Source organism: Equus quagga, chromosome 5 (assembly GCF_021613505.1).
Source record: "Equus quagga isolate Etosha38 chromosome 5, UCLA_HA_Equagga_1.0, whole genome shotgun sequence".
Taxonomy (NCBI): domain Eukaryota; kingdom Metazoa; phylum Chordata; class Mammalia; order Perissodactyla; family Equidae; genus Equus; species Equus quagga.
Genome location: NC_060271.1, coordinates 104,405,600 through 104,422,433, shown reverse-complemented (window position 1 = coordinate 104,422,433; position 16,834 = coordinate 104,405,600).

Below are 16,834 nucleotides of genomic sequence, written 5' to 3'. Positions count from 1 at the left end.
TGGGTCTTTTTACACTGACAAATCTAGGAGATCTAAAACCCTCCTCTACACACATTTCTCCGTTGATCCCTAGATTTGGGAAGTTCTCTTCAATAATTTCGTTAAGAACACTTTCTGCTCCATTTTCCTTTTCCATATTCTTGGGAATTCCTATAATCCTTATGTTCTTACTCCTCATTGAATCCATTATCTCTTGGAGATTTTCCTCATTTTTTTTAATTCTTAGTTCTCTTTCTTCCTCTGTCTGGCGCCATTCAGCCTGTCTGTCCTCGATTATGCTGATTTTCTCCTCTATGTTGTCTACACGGGCATTCAGGGAATCCGTATTCTGTTTTATCTGGTCCATTGTGTTTTTCATCTCAAGTAATTCTGTTTGATTCTTCTTTATGATTTCAATCTCTTTTGTGAAGTAACTCCAGAACTCGGCTTGTTTCTCTATCTTTCTCTCTACCTCATTGAGTTTTTTGATTATAGCTGCTCTGAATTCATTATCACTTAGTTTACCTAATTCCAAGTCCTCAGGACTTAATTCTGTGTTTTTATTGTTTTCCTTCTGGTCTTGGGCTTTTATAAATTGCGGGATGGTAGAGGAGCGGTTTTTTCTCATGGTGGTAGAATTCAGTTGCAGTTACAGGCTGTCGCCACTAGATGGGGGTCGAGAGCGGCGTGTTAGCTCTCCGCCTTGGGGCAAGATGGCTGTGCCCACTGGCTTTGTTGCGGGGGAGGGGCTGTTACACGCGACGGTCTGGGTTCAGATCAGTTCTGTTGTCTGGTCTCCCAAGGCCCTTGATTTATAGGGTCCCCGTGGATGCAAGCTTTCCCCCCGTCAGCGGGTCTCCACTGAATCAGCGGCAGGAGTCCTGGATGATCCCCCGGTCACGCGGCCCCTCCCCCGCTCCTTCCCGACCCGCGCCGCAGCAATCGCAGACTCTCGGGGAGGGAGCGATGTTCTCTCCTACCGTTCCAGCGCCTCCGAGGCCGTCTGCAAGGTTTGTGATCTCCGCCTTCTTGGTATTATAGGTCTCTAATGAGCTGGCATTATGTTTATTCTCTGAAATTCAGTTCTTCCAATCTTTTGTTGTATTTTGGAGGGGAGAGAATCCCAGGTCAGCTCACCCCGCCATTTTGCTCCGCCCACTCTCTCCTCTTCAATACTTTTTAAATGTTCCCCAGGGCAAAGTTGAAGGACATAGAATACTACCCACTAAGGCCACCTCACAGCATCCTTGTGGAGCAGCCCTGAATCGGTATCCTGCCCCTCAATCCTTCCCAACCTCAGGGTAAGTCCTCAGCCACCTAGGAGCAGTCACTACCAAGAGAGACTGCCCACAGCCTTGTCCCCCACCTTCTTCATTCAATTTGGTCCTGACCATTGGTCCCAAATTGTCTACATCCTTCCTCCCAGGAGGCCCATTATATTCCATCCATGTGTCCCACAATTCTTACCACAGGTGTATAGAGTCAGCCTCCCCAGGGGACACACTGTAAACAGATAGGCTAGATATGTGGAAAGGATCTTAAATGAAGTAAGTTATTAATACAAATAAATAAAATAAGATAACTCTCGGTAAAAGGAAAATGAGTGGATTGATAAAATAATTCTGCCAGGTTGAAACATACACATACTTACAGCCCTTTTTCTAATAAAAACAACTCAAAACATTAACATTAGTGTCCTGTGTGTGTCCTAAGGTAACAAAGCTAGGATCCTGTACAGAGAAGGCACCTTAAGGACTAAAACAGAAGGTAAGAGCCCCATCAAACCATACCGGCTAGAGCACCATGGGCAATGAAGCTTCAGATCCCATCGCCAGGTCCACCTCAGGCCACTGGCATGGGCATTATCACATGTGTGTGTAACAGAATGGAGAAAACTGCATTTCTCAGAACTCCTCTCAGGGAGAGTACTAGATACGGTCGGAAAGAACACTCTAGAAGCTGCATAGGTAGAGGTGTGGACAGGGGGTGGTCAGAGTCACTCACTAAGGGCAACAACAGATGCTCAAGTGACAAAGGATGGGGGTCAAACTATGCTCTAAGGAGACAGGCTTTTGTTTAACTGGTGGGATGTGCACAATTGCCCAAGACAGTGGAGGGGAGGCTGACACTGCAAGGAGAAGCCACGGGTGGGAGTGCAGGAGATAAGGGGACAGGCCTAAGGTCTGGCCAGTAAAGAGATTTTGAAGGAGAATATGAAAATCTAATGGAGATCGGTTCTTCCACCTAGGATGCAGCAAGCTGGAAAGAATGTTGCTCCAACCTTCATAAGAACAGGAAAATGGATCCTCTACAAAATTCCTGACTTTTCTTGAACCCAATAGACAGCTGAGGTTGCGGTGCAACTGAGGAGCCTACAGTCTAAGGAAAGACAGGAGTCTCCCGAGAGAGACGGGCACAAGCACAGGGCACCTGCAGCAGAGCAGAGGAGAGCAAGACGTCAAGCACCACACCAACCGGTAAGAACTTAAACAAAATTGTTAGCAAATTACTAAGGCTGAGTGTGGGAGCATGGGAGAGTAGAGGACCTCTGGAAGATGCACAAACAAGAGCAGGGTGGCCCATTCACAGGCCCCTCCCCATGAACGTCCATCACTTATGACCAGGATTGGGGTAGATTGGGGGTAGAGCAGGAGATGTGAGAAATCTGTCCCTTAGGGGTGTAGGCCCCAAAGAGGAGAGCACGGGTGCTGCAGGAAAGGCACAAATTCCACCCAAGCCCTCGATCACTATAGGAAAAAAAGCCATAAGCCACTGGGAAAGAGCAGGAAACTGTCATTTCTAGGACACAGGTAAAGACTCATGCTGCTGGAGCAAAGAAAAGGAAAACAAGCATCTACCCTGCAATGGGGGCAGGAAACCACCCTGGACCCAGATATTAGGGGTCTTTGTCAGCTCAGGGAGGGGTAGGATCACAGGGACACAGGGCCTGCCTGAGACAGGCTAGACCAGGACAACAGGCGGTAAGAAGTGACAGAAGTTCACCACTAATGGAGGACAAGCATGGAGAGAGATCCCTTCTGAGGCACAGACCAATGGGGAAGCCTGAAAGCTGAGGGTGGAGTAGGAACTTTGAGAAAACGTTTGCAACACCCCAGTACCCACCCTAAGCACAAGGTGGCGCTGAAGGAAATTGAAGCAGCAGAAGAGACATGCCCGTTAAAAGGCATAAAAATGATTTACCTCAGTCTCTACTGGTCTACATATGATGCCTGGCATCCAATAAAAAATTACGAGACATAACCTCCCCACCAAAAAAGAAGAAATAACTAACTCACTCTAAAGAGATGAAGCAATGTACAGAACCAGACTCAGAGATAACCCAGATATTGGAATCATCAGACAGGGAATTTAAAATAAATATGAGTAAGATGTTAAGCGCTCTAGTGGAAAAGGTGGACAGCATGCATGGCCAGATAGAAAATCCCAGCAGACAGATGGAAAGTATAAGAAATTGTTAAATGGGGGGCCGGCTCCGTGGCCAAGTGGTTAAGTTCGCGCGCTCCGCTGCTGCGGCCCAGGGTTCGGATCCTGGGCGCAGACATGGCACCGCTCGTCAGGCGACATTGAGGCGGCATCCCACATCCCACAACTACAAGGACCTGCAACTAAGATATACAACTATGTATCGGGGGGGTTGGGAAATAAAGCAGAAAAAAAAAAAAAAAAAGATTCGCAACAGTTGTTAGCCCAGGTGCCAATCCTTAAAAAAAAAAAAAAAAAGGAAGATTGGCAACAGTTGTTAGCCTAGGTGCCAATCTTTAAAAAAAAAAAAAGAAATTGTTAAATGGAAACGCTAGATATAAAACCACAGTAAGAAAGATAAAGAATGTGTTCGATGGGCTCTTCAGTAGATTTGTCATGGCCAAGAAAAAAATCATTGAACTCGAAGATAGGGAATAGAAATTACCCAAACTGAAATACAAAAAGAAAAAAGGCTGAAAAGTTTTAAAAGAATACAGCATCAGAGAGCCGTAGGACAATATCAAATGGTTTAATATGCGTGTCATTGGAATCCAAAAAGAAGAGAGAAAGAACAAGAAATAAGAAATATTTGAGAAGGTAATGGCAGAGAACTTTCTAAAACAATAAAAGCTATCAAATCACAGATCCAAGAATCTCAGAGAGCTCCAAGCAAGATAAAAAAACAAAAATCCGCCAAGACACATTGCATTCAAATTGCCAAAAACTAACGATAAAGAGAAAATCTTGAAGGCAGCTTTATAAATAGAGGAACAAAAATAAGCAATACAGCAGAATTCCTCATCAGAGACCACGCAAACCAGAAGAGAAAGGAGTGACATATTTTAACTGTTGAAAGGGAAAAAAACTGTCATTCCAGAATGCTACATAGAGTGAAATATTTTTTCAAAAATGAAGGAGAAATTTAAAAATCTTCCAACAAACAAAAAATAGGAGAATAAAACATCAGTAGGTCTCTCTTATAAGAAATATTAAAGCAAGTTCTCCAGAGAGAAGGAACAGGATACAAAACAGAAATCGGCATCTACACACAAAAAATTAAGATCTCTGGAAAAAGTTAAAATCAACATAAATACAAAATATCTTTTTCTTATTTTTAATCATCTTCAAGATAATTGATTGTCTAAACCAAAAATAGTAGCAAAGTATTGTGGGTTATAGCATAAAAGTAAAATGGATGACAATAGCTTGAAAGTTAGAAGGAAAGAATTGGGATTATACTGTTGTAAGGTTCTTACACCATAGAAGAAGCAATATAATATTATTTGGAGATAGGCTATGATTAGTTAAATATGTACATTTTAAATTTCTAGGGCAACATGAAAATTTTGAAGGTATAAATAATAATAGCCAGCCCTGGTGGTTAAGATTGGGTACTCCCCCTGCCTCAGCCCGAGTTCGTGCCTCGGTCAAGAAACCACACCACTCATCTGTCGTCGTCATACTGTGGTGGCTGTGTGTTGCTGTGATGCTGAAAGCTACACCACTGGTATTTCAAATATCAGCAGGGTCACCCATGGTGGACAGGTTTCACCAGAGCTTTCAAACTAGACAGACTAGGAAAAAGGACCTAGCCACCCACTTCTGAAAAAGTTGGCCACGAAAAGCCCATATATAGCAGCAGAGCATTGTCTGACTCAGTGCCGGAAGATGAGAGAACGGCGCAAAAAGACCAGGCGGGATTCCACTCTGCTGTACGCAGGGTTGCTAGGAGGTGGAATCAACTCCACAGAACTAACAACAATAAATAATAATACAATAGTGGAGACAAAAACAAATGATAACAAATTCTCGATCCAAAAGCAGGCAGGAAAAGAAGAAAAATTGAACAAAGAACGGATAACACAAATAGAAAATAACTAGGAAGATGTTAGATTTTGATCCATGTGAATGGTCTAAGCAATCAGATTAAAAGACAGAGATTGTCATTTTGGATAAAATAGCACCATCTAACTCATGCTGTCTACAAGAAATCCACTTTAAATATAAAGATGTACACAGGTTAAAAGAAAAAAGACAGCAAAAGACACACCATGCAAACACTGATAAAAAAAGTCTAGCAGCTGCGTTAATCCCTGGCAAAGTAGGCTTCAATACAATAAATATCACCAAGGATAAAGAAGGATGTTCCTTAATGATAAAGAGGTCAATTCACCAAGAAGACATAATAATCTTAAATCTTTAAGCACCTAACAAATACACGAGAGCTTCCAAATACACGAGGCAAAAAATAATAGAACTGAAGGCAGAAATAGATAAATCCACAATTACAGTTGGAGGCTATAATTAAGCTATAAAATAGGTAGACAGAAAATCAGTAAGGGTATAAAAGAACTAAACATCGCTATCAATGAGCCTGACCTCACTGAATTTATAAACACTCCACCCCACAGTGGCAGAACTCACATTCTTTTCAAGTGTGCCTGAAGCATTCACCAACACAGACCATTTGGGGGGACATAAAACAAATCCCAATGATTTTAAAAGACTCGAAATTATACTAAGGATGTTCTCTGACCAAAATGGAGTTAAACTAGAAATAACTAACAAAAAGATACCTGGAAAATTCCCAAATATTTGGAAATTAAATGTCTGATGGGAGTATTTAATAGGTTGTTGCTTTTCGGTGTGAGATATATTCCTCTTCTCTACGGCCTCACAAAATTGCTTAGTAAAATTGTGTAGCTTACTACTGTTTTAGCCCAGGGGTGGTGAACTATGGCCCAGAGGACAAACCTGTCCCTCAGGTCACTTTTAGCCTGGCCTGCCAGCTAAGAGGTATTTTACAATTGTAAAGGATTGTGAAGAATGAGGAGGAGGGAGAGAAGGAGGGGGAGGACCGGGAGGACCAGCAGCGGCAGCCTCAAATATTCACCATCTCCTCCTCTAATCTTACCAAATGAGTTAGGAACTGTTTCCTCTATTTTCTGAAAAAGTTTGTGACACGTCGGTATTATTTTTTTCTTTAAATGTTCACCAGAGAAGCCTGGTGTTTTGGGGTTTTCTTTGTGGAACAGTTTTAAATTATAAATGCAATTTCTTTAACAGAGATAGAGCTATTCGGATTTTTATTTCTTCTTTTGTCAACTTTGGTAATTCCGTCCCTTTGTGTTAATCAAAGTTTCCATCTGGCCTCATCTGCCTTCAATTGGAAGGATTTTCTTTAACATTTCATGTAGTACATTTTGCCAGTGTTGAGTTCTCTCAGCTTTTGGTTTTTTTTTAAATATCTTTATTTCACTTTCATTTTGAAGGATATTCTTTGCTGCATGTAGCATTCTATGTCAATCCTTTTTTCTTATAGAACTTTAAAGATGTCATTTTCCTATCTTCTGGCTTTCATTGTTTCTGATGAGGTCAGTGTTCATTCTTTGTTTTCTGTATGTACTGTGTCTTTTTTTCTGGCAGCTTTCACGACTTTTCTCTTCATTCTTAGATTGTAGCAGTTTGATATGATGTGTCTTGGGGTAGTTTTCTTTGTGTTTATCCGGCTTGGGGTTTGCTGACATTCTCAGGTATTTGAGTTATATCTTCCACCAAATTTGGAAATTTTTCAGACATTATTTTTTCCAATATGTTTCTGCCACATTTAGTCTTTTCTCTCTCTTCCTGGAACTTTAATTATATGTTTGTTAGACTGCTGATATTATCACACAGGTCACTGAGTTTCTGTGGGCTTCCGTGTGAATAGTTGCTACGTTTGCACATCCGTAGCTGCTTTCTTCTGCAGTGTCTAATCAACATGCTGTTGCGCCCATTCAGTGAATTTTTCTCTCTGGATATATTATATTTTTAAGTTCTAGATAAATTTAATACCTTGGTTCTTTTTTAGATTTTATATTTCTCTTCTCATTATGTTCACGTTTTCCTTTAAATCCCTGAACATATTTATAATAGCTCTTCCAAAGTCCTTATATGCTAATTCAATAATCTCTGACATTTATGGATCCGGTTCTTATAACTGATTTTCTCCTGGTTATGGATCATGTTTTCCTTCTTCAAGCATGCCTAGTAATTTTTGATTGGATGCTGCTAGACATTGTGAATGTTACATTGTTGAGGGTCTGAATTTTGTTGTCTTCCTTTGAAGACTGTTGAGATGGGGTGGGTCAGATAGTTGAGTTAGAGATAATCTAAATGCATTCAAGGCTTGTTTCTGTGCTTTGTTAGGGTGGGTCTAGATCCATGGTTCTAAATCAGGTACAATCTTCCCCCTCACCCACCCCAAGGATATTGGCAATGTCTGGAAACATTTTTGGTTGCCACAACGAGAAGGGTCCTACTGGCATCTAGTGGTTAGAGGCCAGGAATGCTGCTCAATACCCTACAATGCACAGGAAAGCCTTCCAAAACAGAGTTATCCTTCCCCAAAAGTATCAATAATGCCAAGGTTGAAAAACACCAGTCTAGAGTACCTTTACCCTAGGGCCAGTGTTACCCAACCACTAAGGTATCTACTGAATACCCCAGATATTCAACAATGTCCCTCTGCTCTCCAGTCTGGCTAGTTGGAACTCAAACATCTCCCAACCCAAAGTGAGCTCTGGAAATTGTTCATCTTACAGCTTCCTGGTAGTTATTTTCCAGTAGTCATTCTTCGCCTGGCCTAGTAGAGTCTTACCCGACACATGCACAGCTTAGTATTCAGCCAGAACTCAAGAGAGCCCCATGCAAATTGCTGGAGCTCTTTCTCTACATAGCTTCCTCCTCTCCAGTATTGTCCCACAGATTCCAGTTGCCTCAGCCTCCCTGACCTGTAATCTCTGACATTCCAATTAAATGAGACCTCCAGGCTCTGTTTGGGTTGCCCCCTCCCAGTTCTTGGTCTGTAAAGAGCCTCCAGGCAGAAAGCCTCGTGAGTAAAGGGTTCTCCATGTGGCTCTCCCATTTCTGCACGTCTTGCAAGCCAAGGTACTAACTGCCTTTGTTCCCGTCATCTCAAGATTGTTGGCTTAGTGAACAGCCTTGAAAGACAGAGATACAGCCTCCCTGTGGAGCAAAGGGTAGGTTTGTGTACTGTGCAATGTTATAAAGATAATGTCTCCCTGCAGTGCAAAGGTCAGATAGGCTTACTACCCATCGTCAATGATTCTGGGTCCCTAAGCGGAGGATTCCTCTTCTGTAACGCAACTCACTACATGTGCATGTGTCACCGGGACCTCTTCACATCCCCCTGTGGGAACTGGGACTCGAGGAACCAGTGCAAATACCAATGCTCTGGGCACTGCTATTACCAAGTGTAATGAAGTCCTTTGTCTCTGACCTAAGAGTCCTGTGTCTTATGCCAGCATCCCGAACCATGAAACAGTAGCAAGCTAACTTGTTAACTTGTAAGTAAATCTCAGCCTCCTTCACAGTTCTTGACATGCCTATTATGTACTAGGCACTATATTAGGCTCTGATCACAACAAGTGAACCATACACCAAAAAAGAACATAACCTGCCCTTCTAGTAGGATAGACAAAGATTTTAAAAGACAAACATATAACTTTTAAATGGCAACAAGTATTAAGAAAAAAATAAGGAAATTACAACAAGAGAATGACAAGAGGACAATTTTAAATTAAACTGAGCCTGAAGGATGAGAAAAAGCAGACATAGGATGAGCAAGAGAAAGAGCTTTCCAGACAGAAGGAACAGCATCTACAAAGGTCCTGAGGCAGAAGAGAGCTTGGCACATTTGAAGAACTGAAAGAAGACCAACACAGTTAAAGCATAGTGAGCCATATGCATGGTGTTGGGTGAGAATACAAAACTAGGCAAGTCTCAATCATAAGGTCTCAGTCCTGGCTGCACTTTTGCATTTACTCCAGGAACTTATAAAAATATCAGTGCCCCAGGCTCCATCTCAGACCAATTAAATCAGAATGCTTAAGAGTGGAGCTCAGCCACTGATCTTTTTTTTTTTAAAATATTCCTAAGCAATTCTAATGCAAAGCCAGGGTTGAGGACCACTGATCTTGACCTTGTAGATCCTTGTAGAAGCTTGGGTTTATTGAAGAGCTTTGGTTTGAGTCAAAGTGTAATAAAAAGCCATTGAAGGAATTTAAGCATAGAAAAGGTATTCAATTTTATTTATTTTTAAAAGGATCTCTCTGGATGCTGTGAGAATGGTTAGAGGAGGTCAGTAGTGGGAGCAAGGAGATAAATTGGGAAGTTACTGAAATTGTCTAAGTAAGAGACAATGGCAGGTTGGGTTAGGATGTGACCATGAAAAAAATATTGCAAATACTGGGAACTAATGCTGAATGAGTAGAGTGGGACCAGAGCATGAGTGTTCTGCCTCAGGACCTTTGTGGATACTGCTCCTTCTGCCTAGAAATCTCTTTCCCTTGCTTGTCATACGTCTGCTGTTTCTCATCCCTCAGGCTGTTTTTAAAATGCCAGGTTAAGGAAATTAGACTGTATCCTGTGGGTATTGGAGGAAGGGGGATATATAAGGATCATGAGTTAGGATTACGTCCAGATGCACATAACAAAAAACATGACTTGCAGTGGCTTAAACAAACAGATATTTATTTTTCTCGTATAAACAAGGAATCTGGAAGCAGCAGCATTTGTTCAGCTGCTCAGTGAGGTCAGGAGTAACTTTTGGTCTTTCCCTCATGGTTGCAAAATGGCTGCTGCAGCTCTTTGTAATCACGTTCAAGGCAGTAAGAAAGGAGAACAGATGGTACCAGTCACAATTGTCTCTTTTAACAGTCAATGACAAACTTTTCCAGAAACCACTTCTACTTATTTCCCACTAGTTTTTAACTGTGACTCCCTTCCCTAAAGGGAGAGTGGGAAAAAAGGATTTAGCTTTTTCCAGACTTTCTCTTGCAAAGCTGCAAGAACTGCTGGAGTTCTTGAGCTAGGGAATATTATCATCACGGAGGTGTTTTAAGAGAGTGCAGGGGCCAGCCCGGTGGCGCAGCAGCTAAGTGCGCACGTTCCACTTCTCAGCAGCCCGGGGTTGGTCAGTTCGGATCCCGGGTGCAGACATGGCACCCCTTGGCACGCCATGCTGTGGTAGGCGTCCCACATATAAAGTAGGGGAAGATGGGCATGGATGTTAGCTCAGGGCCAGTCTTCCTCAGCAAAAAGAGGAGGATTGGCAGTAGTTAGCTCAGAGCTAATCTTCCTCAAAAAAAAAAAAAAGAAAGAAAGAAAAGAAAGTGCAGCCTGGGGGAAACGGAAAAGTGGAAAGGCAAGAACTAGAAATACAGATGAGCTAAGAGCCTATTACTGTCAGTCAGTGGGATGAAGATCTGGATTGGAATGAAAACAGCAGGAATAATAAAGGACTTAATTTAAGGAGGAGCATGGCCACTCACAGCTATAGGCAAAGATGTGTGTGTTTCTGTGCTTTCATATAAAGGTGCATAACGTACGCAAAAATAGAGAAACTTACATAAATAGATGTGCATTTCTGTGTATTATCTGTGATTTCCTCTGCATCCATGACTGTGTCATTTATACATTGATTCAGCAAATCCTTACTGAGCCCCAGCTTTGTGCAAGGCAATGCGCACACTATGGGGGAACAGGAACGTGAGTCAAGCACAGATCCTACCCTCAAGGAGCTTAGAGACTAGCAAGGGAGAAAACACATGTCCCCTAATAGCTAAAATGTAAGTTAGTAAAATGATAGTATCATAAAGTTATGAAAGTCAGAAGAGAAGTCATTACCTTAGCTGGAGATAGCAGGGAGAAAGTGGCATTTGAATTGGTCCTAAAGAATTAATAGGCGCCGGCCTGGTGGTGCAGCAGTTAAGTACACACGTTCTGCTTCTCGGCGGCCCGGGTTTCACTGGTTCGGATCCCGGGTGCGGACATGGCACTGCTTGGCAAAAGCCATGCTGTGGCAGGCGTCCCACATATAAAGTAGGGGAAGATGGGCACGGATGTTAGCTCAGGGCCAGTCTTCCTCAGCTAAAAGAGGAGGATTGGCAGTAGTTACCTCAGGGCTAAACTTCCTCAAAAATAAAAAAAAGAATTAATAGGATGGGGGAAGGAGCATATAGGCAGGGGACAAATTACAATGGGGCATTCTTAGCTAACTGGCTAGAATGGGTGGTGAAAAATAAGCCTGAAAGAAAGGTGACCTAAAGAATTTGGATTTTGTTTTGTACACTAGCAAGTATTTATTGGACTCCTACCAAGCCTGAGGTACTGTGCTACATCCTGAATTTCTACATGTGATTGTGTGTCTATGTTTCCATACATGCATTTGTGAACATGTGTATGTTTCACTGTGTCCACATAGCTGTGGCTTCCTCCATGTTTTAATACTCAATTTCTTTGCGGGTGCGTTTACACATAACTCTGTGTCTGTGTCTGCTTGTGGCCAGCAGATGGCGCCACAAAATCATATCTAACAAAGACAGTCATGCCTCTTCTGGCCAAGTAGCTCCTCAGACTCTCTCAGGCCACGAGAGACCCCCCCCCCCCCCGCGACCCCACCCCCAGGCCCTTATAGGGGCTGGGGATTTGTTTATCTATTTTCATTACTGACATTATTCACCATTGTATTCCCATGCCTAGCCAAGAACCTGACAAATTGAAATACTCAATAAATATGTACAGAATAAATTGAGGAAATGCTAACACGCCCCATGGGAGAAGTGGGAAATGGGGGGAGCCAGGGGAAGCAAAGAAGCACACAGAAGGTGGCCCACTAGTTAGGACCCCATAGGAAGTGGGACTTCAGTCACACTCACAGAAGTCACAGAGGGGTCCAGAGGGATGTGTGTGATAAAACACTAAACTCGGCCGTTGCCATCACTCCTAAGACTTCCTCCCCTTATGATGTGGCATCTGACCCTGATCCTTTCCTTCAGCTTTTTTAGTGCCCAGTGAGTACTAGGACCTGTGGGAAATACCACCTCTGCTCTCTGCAGTCTAAGAAGATAAGTAAAGTTTACTTTTTAAAAAAATAACAACAAATGCAATTCTCTCTCTGCCTACTGCTGAGAAAGTTCCTTCCTACCCCATGTGAGACGTGTTCTGTGCTAAGGACGGGGCCTCAGAGCCAGAGGAGGGTCCCACTGGGTCTATTCAGGGACCTTTTGACCCAGAAATCTCTGCCCAGTGCCCTCTGACCCCTGGCATGTCCTGCCAGACTCCTCCCCCCCACCCCAGCTGCTTTAGAAAATGGTCTCTCTCCCCACTCCAGGCTGCCGCAAGCTCTCACCCTTTTCAGAGCCCAAACCTGTGCTCTCTCCCACTCACCTCCCCATGCCACGACAGGCGCCCCTCATTAGCCTGTCCAGGAGGAGGAAGGCCTCTGATTGCCCACAGTGATTACCACTCTGGTCATTCACACAAGAACACAGAGACCACCTCCAACACTCACTTTGCTCCCAAAGGGGAATCAAGGCCCAGAGTTTTGCAGCAAAAACCTCTGACCAACAAAGATCTACCCAATGGAACCAGTTTCAGGTCGGCTGCACATATGCAGGAATGGGAATGTAAAATACTTCAGTGGTCTGGTTGAGTTACCACGGATGCGTCTGGCTGGTTCCTTTTCTCTTCCCAGTCCTCCCCATTGCCTCCCTCCTTTCCCTGAGCTGCCAGCAGCACATGGTACTGGATCTGTCACGCCATTGCCGGTCAAGGCCTCCTCACAACCCTCTAAAGAATCCCACATACCTCAGTCTAGCACTCAGGACCTCTACAAAGTGGACCCCACCTCCTGCTTTGGCCGTTTCTCCCATTGCTCTTTTGTACCACATGCACCCTACACTCTCAGCGCCCTGGATGTGACTGCACTTTCCTCCCCTGCACCTTTGCTGATGTGGTTCCTTTGCCCTGGAAGGCCCTCCTTCCCCATCTCCACCTGGAAAATGCCCATCTGCCTTTCAAGGCCCCCTTCAAATGCCACCTTCTTCCTAAGGCTTTCGTTACTCCACCCCAATCTGCTGTGGCCACTCTCTCCTCTCCCGGCAATTGTTATTGTCACCTTCATTATCTTATTATTTGAATGCCAATTCCTTCTATTCAACTCTAAGTTCTGCAAGGGAAAACTGTGTCTCTTATTCACCCAGTACCTAGCAACTTGTTTGATGTGTAATAGGCGCTCGAGAAATCCAGAGGAGGTGTTACATCTCAGGGTGTTTGCCGTACTCCAATGCTATGAGACACAGATCCAAGAACTGTGCTCTCAGGGACACACAACATGGATGCTCCTTCCATGAGGAAATCAAGATATCACTGAGCACCTATTGGGTGCCTTCTGGCCCCAACCCTGTCCCACCTGGCCTCCTCAGCCCTCAAGGACACACCACTTTAAAAATATCTCCCCTTCTTCCCTCTCTCCCCTCTGCCGTGCCTTTCCCCCTTTCCCTTCCCTTCTTTCCCTTACTGTTCCATAAAACCCTGGGGCTCCTGCCCACAGAATCCTGGGGAGAAAATAGAAAGGCTGAGGGAACCCACCCCTTTCTGAGCCCTGAGATGAAGAAGTAATTATCAGAGGTCACTGTCTTGGTCAGTTCCTGTTTCTGGAGCAAAGATGCCAAAATCTGTTCCTTTTTCTTGTGAAAAATGTAGGGGTTTTGACTTCCAAAATTCCCAGAACCAATACTGTCACTGTGAGCTGTCTGTGTTTCTATCTGTATCTGTATGAAGGGCCTGCCAAGGCTTCCCAGGCCTGCTTCTCATGGGTGAGTGTCCAGAGGCAGCCTTGGAAATGACCCCCGCCCTCCCCAGTTCCACCACCACCCACCAGGTCTGTCTGAGGAAGGGCAAGTGCATTAGGACAGGCCTGCCTCTGGCCTCCTCTTTCCTCGGGGGGCCTTGCGGGAGAGTCTCTCCCCAGACCTAGGTCTGACTACTCGGAAACCCCTGGAGTGGTTGGAAATCTGAGCTGGTAACCTGGACCCAGAAGTGATGTAAATCAGTTTGGGAACCTGTCTCAGCCCTGCTTCCACGCTTGAAGCCCTCCCACTCCGAGGGCAAGCAGACACAGCCACCACCATCCCTGCTCCCAGCCTTGGGCCAGCGCACCGCCTTCTATGCCCCAGACCCATTTGGAATGGGTGGACAGCACCACTTCATGTGGAATCAGACCCTCCCGAGCCCTGGGTGGAGAACGGAGGAGGGCCAGCAGGGGAAATACTGGGGGCCGGGGGAGAGGGAAACAGGCATATAATGAAGCCAAACTCAGAGGCTAAAGCCAGGGTGAGAAAGAGAGTGAGAATGGGCCTTGGGATTAAGGTTAGGATCAAGGAGTGAAGGTCAGCGTGGTCTTGGGGCAGCAATGCTGCCAGGCCCTCTGGACTGGGCCCACCTTGGGGTGGCAGGTGAGAGAGGACAGGACAGGGCCTAGGGAGCAAGTTCTCTGTGTACACAGCAGGCAAAGATTAGAGCTTTCTAGCAGGTTCCACATCTGGCCTGCTTTTCCTTTGCTCTCTGCTTCTGTTTGTACTGTGCCTGCCCAGTTCCTCCTTCTTTCTCTCATTCCTTCAACCAATATTTAAATCTTTACTGTAAGGCAAACACCATACTAGACAGTGAGTCCACAAAGATACGTAAGATGCCATCAGTCCTTGACCTTGTGGAGCTATTGTCTAACTGGGAAGATGAATTTATAAGCAAATATTCACAGTCCGATGTGAAAGGTGAAATACCGTATGTCATGGAAGCAGGTGAAGGGAGTAGAAGATAGGGGGGATCAAGGAAAATTCAGAGAAGAGAAGATATCTGAGCTGAAAGTCCAGGTGGGACACAGCGGCCAGAGAAGGAAAGGGAGGACCTTGCAGGGTGAGGATAAACACAGGCTGGAGAGTCTAAGCACAGAAGTCCTCTGCCGGGAGAGGTTGAAGGTACGGGGACAGAAGGTTAAAGCCCCTCCAAATGCTCTTCTTGATTGGACCCGGCACCCCAATGCCCAGTGAAGTGGAGAGTGAGGGAGGAGAGAGATCTTGGGTCAACCAGCCGCTGTTCAAGCCCCAGGGGCCACTCTCCTAGCAAAGGTTACACAGGCCCCAACGTAGGGTCCTCCATCCACCTCCCCCACCTTCCCACCCTCCCCCGCGAATTATGTTTTGGTCCTGTCCAAGGGAAGCAGAGAGCTTTCCCGGGCTAGGCTGACCCCAAGAAGGTTTTCTATGCCCTCCTCAGGCCTCGACACTCTGGAACAGTCTGAGCTGGCCTCATTACTCAGGCTAGGTCACTGCTCAGACTCTATCATCCTGCATTGCCGCTCCCAGCCCCTCACACTGTACGCTCTGGTGGCCAACATTCTCCAGAGGGTCAGCCTCTCCCTCCAAGCCAACTCCCTGCCTTGCTCTCAACGCCTGCAGTAAAGCAAGGTCTGCGCAGCCATCCGCAAAGGCCAGGCCTAGGACATTTGGAGATGTCAGTGGCCAGGGCTTTCCAAAAGCGTAGGCTGGGACTTGCAGGGGCCTCACTGCGGGGCCTCAGCGTCCTCCTCCGCTGGGGCCCCCGCGTGTCGCGCGCGCGATGCGCCATCCCAGAGGCTGAGGGCCTGATGCCCTATCGGCAGGGCTGCAGGCCCGCTCCCCAAATGGCCGACCCAGACAGCCTGAGCCAGAGACAGGTGAAAGGAGCAGGATGCTGGGCTGGGCCGGGCCGGGGAATCTCTGGGGAGGCCGAGCCCGGGCACCTCACGTGCTCTGGGCGCCCAGATGCTAGCAGGGAGCGGGGGGTCCGCCCTCGCCAGCGCCCCGCAGCGCCTGCGCACGGTGCCCCGGGCGTCCGCCCCCCACCCCCCCGGCAGGCCGAGCGCGGCGCCGCGGGAGGAATTCCAGCCATTTCCTCTGCGCCGCGCGGTATGTGGCCTGCTCGCTGCCCGACCGCAGCGCGGCGGGGCGCGGGGTGGGGGCGGGGCCGGCCGGCGCGGGCCGCTCACCAGCCGCGTCTGGCAGCTGCCCAGGCCTCGTAGTCCTGCTCGGGATTCCCGGCCGGCCGCCCCTCGGCCCGGGCGACCAAACCGGCTTTTCCAGCAGACCCGGGGCCTCCGCGGCGCCCCGGGCTCCGGCTCCTCCCCCGCGCGCCCGCCGCCGGAACCGCTCCCCGCCCAGCGCGCCCGCCCTCCGGTCCCTCGTGTCCCCGCCGCGCCCCCTCCCCGGCCGCCGCGGGCCCCTGAGAGAGTCCCCTGGGAGTCCCCAGGATCTGAGTTTGAAATTGAAGTTGGCATTTGCTACATCACTTGGAGGCAAGTCCCTTAACCTTTCTAAGCCTCAGTTTCTCCATCTGTGAAATGGTGACCCTAACCATAGCGCTACCTCATTTGTGCCGCCCTGAGGTTAAATGACGAAAGGAATGTGCTGGACAAATGTCAACGATGTTTTCGTGTCTGTAGGTATCACGAGTGTCCTTAGCTTTCCTAGATCTTCCTGCCCACCCTGCT